Source organism: Aotus nancymaae, unplaced genomic scaffold (genome assembly GCF_030222135.1).
Source record: "Aotus nancymaae isolate 86718 unplaced genomic scaffold, 86718_ANA_hifiasm-v0.15.2.pri h1tg000004l, whole genome shotgun sequence".
NCBI classification, from domain to species: Eukaryota; Metazoa; Chordata; class Mammalia; order Primates; family Aotidae; genus Aotus; species Aotus nancymaae.
This window is the reverse complement of record NW_026988415.1, coordinates 13,062,584-13,071,731: the sequence shown is the minus strand read 5'-3', so window position 1 is coordinate 13,071,731 and position 9,148 is coordinate 13,062,584.

Genomic DNA, 9,148 nt, shown 5'->3' with positions numbered 1-9,148 from the left:
TCAGAACAACCTCTGTGAATTACTCTGCCACCCTCCAGGCTTTCGAGCTCTTGTCACTTGATTAGGTTCCAGTACTCCATGGTTATGAAAGTACCTGAGAGCCAGTGCTCAAATCAACTTGTTTACAAAATCAGTTCCTAACAGGGACAAATTTGGAAACAACTTAAATGGAAAAAATGCACAGGGATAAAGCAGGTATAAAGTTATATACTCCGTATGATTCCAGTGATGCCAAATATATGTATATTTACTTCTTTATTAAGAGAGAATGATTCAAGCCAGCAAGTCTAGAAGGAAATACTCCAAAATGTTATCAGTGGTTATCTTTAGGTTGTGGGTGCTTTTGTTTCCTTCTTTATATTTTTCTGCATTTTAAAGTTTCCCACAATGAACACTTATCACTTTTCTCATCAGAAAGCCAGCTCTCCATCAAGCATTGGTGGTGAAGCATTCTAAAATGTAGACCTTCTCCGTGAAAATAATAAAATAGGTTTAAGGGCAATTTGAAAGAAATCCCTGGCTAACTGAAAATGAATTCTTAACAGAAATTAGTCCTGTTTGAGGTAAACTTTTTTTCTAGTGAAATGCAGGGGACACCTACATCCTCCCACAAGTCTGCTGTCTTATCTCATTGTCTTGACAGTTCACCCAGAGCCTGAGCAAGCAGGAGCTGAGGACCTACTGTGTGCCCTGCGTGGTGCTGGCTGTGATGGAGCTACACAGGTCACTGCTCTGTCGTGAGCCCAGTGCCCATTAGTTATAGGACAAATGTGGTTAGCTGACTACATCCCCTCCATTATCTCCTACTGTAGTGAGAGCCATCATAGCATAGAGGTTAAAAGCACAAACCCAGGATTCACATAGACAGATTTTCATCTTTTTTCTGTTGCTTACTAGCTTGGCCAAGTAACTTAACCCTTACCAGCCTTAGCTGTACCCACAGGTTGCTGCTGGGCGCCTCCATTGTGGCATATCAGATTCTTAGCATGGACTGGACGTATAAGAAGTACCCACACCATTTCAGTCCAATCCTGTTTCTTTCCCACCCCGAGCCAGGTTCTGACATACTGCAATACCTTGCTAGGTGTCAAGCAGGAAAGAATTGCAAAAACATAATAAGAGGTATTGGGTGAAGAAAGAGGATGACATTGTGGGATACCATGCCCCAGCCATCCACAAGAAGCACAGACTTTCTCTAGATAAGGAAGGGCCAAGTTGTGTGGTAGATGGTTTAGTTGCCATAGGAGTTTAGATAAAAAGGGGACACATATGAAACTTGCTGGAAGAAGTACATTTGGGGTGGCTCTAGAGGTGGGGCAAGCATTGCAGGTGAGGTGAACCAAAGTGAAGGCGTTATGAAGGCAGGAAGAATGCTAAGCTGTTGGGCTAAACTAATACCTTGCTCACAGCAGTAGTTTGTGGGTAGGATATGCAAGCACCAAACTCTCTTTTAATTGTCCAGCCCCATCATTTTATATCTAAGGAAAACGAGCCCCAGAAAAAGAAGGCCAGTCACCTAAGTACTCAGGAGCACAACCAGGAATGGAATCTTGGCCTTCTGGCCCCCCAGAACCCGGTGATGTAGTACTTGGCTGAAAGAGCCTTGAGGGCAGGGATCCTGCCTCAATCAAAACTGAGTGAGGGGCAGAAGGCGGGGAATGGGGCATGACTGCTAAAGGGGACTGGGTTTCCTTTAACCGGTGTTTAAAAAATGTTCTGGAATTAGATAGTGTTGATGGTTGTGCAACTCAGTAAATATTCTCAAAACCATTGAACTACGCACATTATAATTCGTGTATCTTATGGTATGAGAATTATATCTCAAAAACGGTGTTACAAAAAATACTGAGTGAACCCATCCTGGGTCCTGGCCCAGAACAGGGGCTCAGTTGCTATGAAAGGAACGGGGCCAGTGAATGAGAGAACAATAGGGCGATACACAGTTCAGACCAGCTAGCAACTGTGGCACTTCATACACCCCAAGTAAAAAGGAAAAGGAGAAAAAAAAAAATACTCTGTGTGCCTTTGAGGTAAGATATTGAATTCTTTCTCAGAAGTTCTTAGGTTTGGCCTTAGATACCATTTCTCCCCTTCCTTTCCTAACTCAGGATGCCCTTGATCTCTTCATAAACAGTTGAGATCAGAGGGTACCCCTGTGTTCAGAGTACTAAATGTTATACTCCAGGTGCTGCCAAGGAGTTAGAGCTGGGCGTATGGAGGCCGTGTAGTGTGAGAGCTCCCCAAGCCAGCAGAGGTCCCAGGCAGCTCCCCCATTGCCTCTGGGAAATGGGATGAGCACCAAAGAGGGGTTCAGTCTTGCTGCTCACCTGGGCATTAGCTTTGCAGCTTTCCACAGCTTTTGGGGAAGTTTTAGGGGCTCCTTCTGCTTCTTGAACATAGTGGTAGGCTTTTGGTAAATCAAAACAGATATATCCACAGCTATTTTTCCCTGGTTCTCTTTCAGTTTTCATTCATTCATTGGTTTGTTCATTCCACAGAACAGACATGGCCCCAGCCCCTGTAGAGTTTATGATCTAGTGGAGGAGAGTGAGATTACTCAAATACAGTAGACACTTGGACGACAGGTTTGAACTGCACGGGTGCACTTATACATGGAGACAATGATGAGGATGAAGACCTTTGTGATAATCCACGTCCACTTAATAAATAGTAAAATTATTTTCTCATCTTTATGATTTTCTTAATAACATTTTTTCTCTAGTTTAAGAATACAGTATATAATACATATAACATACAAAATATGTATTAACTGTGTATGTTATTGGTAAGGCTTCCAGTCCACAGTAGGCTGTTAGTTCCATTTTGGGGAGTCAAGAGTTATACAAGGATTTTCAACTGTGTGGGAGGCCAATTCCCCAACCCCCAGTTTTTCAAGGGTCAACTGTAATTGCTGTGGTAGGCAATTCTAAGATGGCTCCTAAGATTCCTACCCCTGATATACATGACTTGTATAATTCCCTTTCTTCTCTGTGGGCAGAATCTGTGAATATGATGGGATATTCCTCTTGTTATTAGGTTACATTTTAAGGCAAAGGTAAGGGGATTTTGCAGATGTAATAAGGCCCCAAATTAGTTGACTCTGAGTTAATTCAAAAGGGAGGATATACTAGGAGGGTCAACTAATCACCAAAAGGAACTGTAAGATGACAACTGGGACAAATGCTACAGAAGGGGAATGCATGGCATGATTTAAATAAAAACAGCTAACACTCAGCGTAACACATGCTGTTTCTCGGGTGCTATTCTTGGTACCTTGCTTAGGTCTCACAATAGCCCTAGGAAGAGACTACCATTCTCCCATTACTAAGTGAGTAGATAAAGGCACAGCGAGTTTAGTGACTTGCCCAATGTGTGTTCTTGGGGAATGGCAGAGTTAGGATTTGAAGCCAGGCATCCCTTTTGGGATGGGAGATGCTTGACGGGAAAAGAAAGTTGAGCTTCGTCTTTCTTGCATCTGTTTCCCTCTTTGGTTTCTATGGTACTTTGCAATCCTGGTTCTCTGTTTTGTTTTGTTTTCTTTTCTTTTTAAATCCTTTCTTGATTCTCTTTTTTTCTTTTACCTAATCTTGAGATTCCCCTCAATGTTGGGTTACTTGCACCCTGCTCTCTCCTCTAAGTTCTCTTTTTGGCAGTGAATTCATTCTGATGAATGCTCTTTTATGGTATTATGAAGTCATGCAGTTTATTTTTAGCAATGAATCACAGCTGATTTCAGAATCAAATGTCATATACATCAATTTATGTGGAGCTAGTAAAAGTATATCTTGGAATGAAATGACTACTTTATCATTTTGCAATTCTAGATGCCCAACAGAATCACCTGGGGAACTTGTTCAGGTGATTCTAATTGTGCAAACAGGGCTGAGAACCATTGGGTTATTACAACTGATGAAGCCACTCAGTACAATCTTACTTTAAGGGAGTCTAGGAGTAGCATGGAGGGAGTCCAAATGCCTAAGTGGTCAGGAAGAATACTACTTTGTTTATAAGACTATTGAGAAAATTGATTATATGAATTGGAGTTATCTTGTCATACCCAGCTAAAGTAGAGTTGAGAGACCAGGGAAAAAGCACCTGCCCAGAGATTATGTCACAAACCAGCTATCAAAATGACCTGCCATAACCCTAGGACTAGTTTTACCCACCACCATCACTCGCTGACCACAGCTTGCCCACTTCCAAAACCTTCGCTAGTTCCAATGAGTTTTCTTTCAAAACAATATGTGAGATGTCTCTCTCTCTTTTTTATTTTAATTTTTGAGACAGAGTCTTTCCTTGTCACCCAGGCTGGAGTGCAGTGGTATGATCATATTTCACTGCAGCCTTGACTTCCTGTGCTCAAGCAATCCTCCCACCTCAGCCTCCCTTTTTATAAAGGTGCACACCACCACGCCTTGCCTCTCTTTCTACTACAACCCCCAATATTCTCTTTGTTCTTCGGACACACTGAAGGTCAACCCAGTCTGCATGTATGCCCAAAATTGCAATTTAGTTTTCCAAATAAACTGTTTTGTTTTAGAGATTTGACTCTATCTTTTTATTTGACTTGGCATAATGCATGAATAAGCACAAGCCAGTGCAGCAGTAAAACATTCCACAATCACTGGTGCAAGTGAAGAAAACACAGGAAAACCGAAAAATGATCGTATATCACTTTCCTTAGTGTGTTCCACAAAGTTTAATAGGCATTACATAGGTGAGAAATAGGTGAGAAAATAAAGTGGTGAGAGGGTAGGGGGAATTGGGTTTTGTGTGACACTACTTTGCATATGTATTATGGAGTCCTTACAATACTGAGAAGCATCCCTATTTAAATATGAAGAAACAGAGGCAGAAAGAGTAAGTGACATGCCTGAATTTATAAGGATAGTAAGACAGAAATATTAATTCATCTTAGGAATGAAGAACTTTGCCATTCTTCCTTTTCTGAAAACTTCACCAAGAATTATTGTTGAATTTTTTGCTATTCTACCATTTAGCACAATATTTTTCCTTTGTTCTGTTAAGTGAATTACATTAATGAATTTTCTAACATTAAACTATGGGTGCCTCTTGGTGACGGTATGACTCTATCCACATACTGCTAGATTCCATTTGCTGATATTTTACTGGGCAGATTTTCAATAACTATTTATGTGTGAGACTGTAGGCAGCTTAATTTTTATGCTCTTTGTCAGATTTTGATATCAATGTCATGCTGGATTTGATTTTTTTTAATGAGAGCTTTTTATTTTTCTCTGTCCTCGAACATTTGAAAATGTACTTGTTCCTTGAAAGTTTGAAAGAATTCCTTCATGAAACTGCCTCAGCCTGATGTTGCCTAGGAGAATTGGCTTTTTAAAAACACTCTTTGTTTCGCCCAGACACGGTGGCTCACACCTGTAATCCCAGCACTTTGGGAGGCTGAGGTGGGTGGATCACTTGAGGTCAGGAGTTCGAAAGCAGCCTGGTCAACATGCTGAAACCCTATCTCTACTAAAAATACAAAAATTAGCCAGCCGTGGTGGTGCGCGCCTGTAATTCTAGCTACTCAGGGGGCTGAGGCAAGAGAATTGCTTGAACCCAGGAGGTGGAGGTTGCAGTGAGCCAAGATCATGCCACTACACCCCAGCGTGGGAGACAGAGTGAGACTCCGTCTCAAAAAAACAAAAAACAAACCAAAAACCCCCACAATTTTCTCTGAACATTAAAAATACTCCTAGTTTATTCCATAGGGACTTAATCCAGCCCCAAGAAAGCAGTGGGATGCAAAGATATTCGTTTTACTCCATTAGGCTGTTTCTTTCCTCTTCTCATTCACTTTTATTAATAGTGATAACCATGTTTACCTGGTAAATCTCTTTTTTCTTCTTATACAAATCTGGGTTAATTACAAAACAGCAGTGACTTTTTCCAGGGCCACATCTAGGTGCATGACACTTCGGAACACTCACAGTACAATTGGGTACCTGATGCAAATTATTTGCATATGCAAGCAACATTTGAGTCAAAAATGTTATGAACTTCCTGAGATGAACATTAATTTTTCTTCTCTGTTTCCTATATCTTCTCTTTCCCAGCTATTTAATCAGAGCCTCTGTGCTAGAGAAGGTGGCTGGAGAATAGCTGCAGAACTAGGTGAGGGTGTGGGAAGAGTGAGTGGAAAACTATCAGAAACCTTTATTGGGAATTAGATTTTCCCTGTCTCGCCCCTCCTCCCACCCCAAAAAGCCTACAGTTCTTCCGGACCACGGTTTGAGCCTGCCATTCTAGAATGTTCCACACTGCAACTATTACTTTCCTGTAGAGGTCATGAAACGTAGATTTTTGGCTTTCCGGTCTTGCTGAAAGATCTTTATTTCAGTGAAATACCAATCCAGAAGCTACTTTGAAAAGTGTCATATGCCATCCCCAGCCTTGGTTTAGGAATAACTTGTGCAAAAGCCACAAATGCTTTTCTTCACAAAACCTCTACTGTGGTTTTCGCACATCACTGCTAACTCTAGCACAGTCTTTCCTCTTTCTTACAAGAGTAAGAGAAAGTATTAGCACTAAGTCAGCTCTGTTCACATTTCCGGTTTCAGAGGAGCTAACTGAAAATGCAGTATCTTTTACAGTTCACCCACTCTGTGAAGGACATTTCCAAATCTCACCCCAGTGACAGAAAATCCTTACATGTCCTAAGCTGCAAATAAGCATTCTGCTCCCAGATGGAAGAGGATTTTGAGATAAGTTTTTGTTAAGAAGCATGGTAATAGGAGCATTGAAAATTGACAAAATGCGTTAATTCTCGGGTTCAGTCACATGAGTAAAATCCCGGATTGGCATTTTGTACTTAGTGATTACTAGTGCTGTGAACCCTAGAAGGCTGGGGATAGCAGTATGCAATGTTGGAAGAGAAGAAAAACACCCTCATGACTCCCCTCCAGTATAACTCAAAGACCCCAGGAGACTTCCTTTCCCCAAATACCTGTGGGTCTAGCTGGACACAAAAATTTGTGCTCTCCTGCTATCAAAACCTCACCCCTCCACTTGTCTAATAAATTAGCCAGACATGGTCCTTAACTGAGACCGTGCTGTGAGCTTGGTTTTTTAAGGCAACTTCCTTACCTGTAATTAGCTGGCCCTTAATCCTCCTTAAGTTTCCTCTTCCCATCCTGAGGTGTGTGGAAGAGGACCAGGGGAGGGAAGTCCTGTGAAATCCTCAGAGTCCCCAGAGCTCTGCTCCCTGACCCCAGCACTTGGAGGGGCCCCCTGCCTTCCTTCCACTTCTCAAATTCCCCAGCGTCCCCCAACTCAGTCCTTGTCACCACTGAGAGTAGCCCCAACCACACTCTCCCAGGCAGGGGAAGGGGCAGCTTTAGGGATTCCTGGAAATTTACTCCCTAGCAGCTTTCCCAGGAGGATTTGTACTTTAAAAGGACACTTGGGGAGGCAGCCTGCCCTTCTGTACAATGCCTGTCCTTTAGGAGACCTGGACACAGACACCAGGTGGGAAGATATCACCTGTGTGGGGGAAGTGGGAGCTCATCCCGAGGAGAGGGCATGTGAACAAGGGTTGGTTTGGGGCGGGGCAGCAGTTGGGTGGGGAGGACAAGACTTTTCTGTCTGCACTACCCCCACCTTCCTTTTTCCTATTTGTTTCACCAAGATTTTCCTTCCAGGCTTGTTTTTGGACATTTTCTGCACTCCTCTTGTTCTGTTCCTAAACTGTCCCGTGCACCTTTCCACTACCTTCTCCCTGAATATTTTTTGCTGTGTCCTGTTCCTTGTCCCGGTCCCAAATCATTCAGCCTGGCTTTCCCTTGTCCCTAGAACTTTTTGCCGAGTGGTACTATTTTTGGACAAAGAGGCTTTTCCAGTCCCACCTTGAACCACACTACACAGAAGCCTCCTTGTAGATGATGTGAGAGGCCAGCTCTAGGAATTAGCTAACTCTTACCTGGGGCTTGGGGCCAGGCTGTGGAAGTACAGAGATTGGAAAGAGATCAGGACCCCCTCAGCAGCCCTGCTTGCCTTCTGCAGAGCACAGCAGCCTGGCCTGAACAAAAATGTTCCTAGTGGCAGAAGATACTTCTCCAAAGAGCTTGCTTTCTTCACACTGTAGTTATATATACATTTATTCAATGAAAATTTACTGATCACCTACTATATGCCAGGCACCATTCTAAGTGCTGGAGGTACACCCGTGAATAAGAAAGACAAAAAGGCCCTGCCTTTATGGATGGATCTTACATTCTAGAAACTGGTGCTGGACCAGGCATCAACACCATAAGTTATTAGCTATGAGACCTTGGAGGAGCTGCTTAACAACTTCCTGAGCCTGGGGTCAGAACTGAAGAGGGCAGCTTGGAGGACAGCATTTAAAAGTTGGAACCTCAGACACTGCTTACAATAGCAAAGACTTGGAACCAACCCAAAAGCTCATCAAGGATAGACTAGTTAAAGAAAATGTGGCACATATACACCATGGAATACTATGCAGCCATAACAAAAGATAAGTTCATGTCCTTTGCAGCATTGTCCATCATTCTCAGCAAACTGACACAAGAACAGAAACCAAACACCGCATGTTCTCACTCATAAGTGCGTGTTGAACAATGAGAACACATGGACACAGGGAAGGGAACATCACACACTGGGGTCTGTTGAGGGGTGGGGGGATATGGGAGAGATAGCAGGGAGTGCGGAGTTTGGAGAGGGATAACATAGGAGAAATACCTAATGTAGGTGACAGGGGAATGGAGGCAGCAAACCACCATGGCATGTGTAAACCTATGTAACAATCCTGCAAGATCTGCACATGTACCCCAGAACTTAAAGTAAAATTAAAAAAAAAATGGAGCCTCAGATTTCTCACCTATCAGAGGAGTATCAGGTTGAATGCTTTGACAGATATAGAAGTGCACTCTTTGAAGAGTATCCAATACCATATAAACATACGATTTTATTATTGTCTACCCTCATCCTTGCCACCACTTTTAGGGAGTAGTTTCTAGCTTTGGGCCTACAAGAAATGAAGGTACTCTGGGCCTAGTTCATTTGGGAGGATTCTGCGAGTACATGAGAATAGAAAATACAGGTACAAATTAGGTTGGTACAAAAGTAATTGTGGTTTTGCTATTACCTTCAATGGCAAAAATCTAAT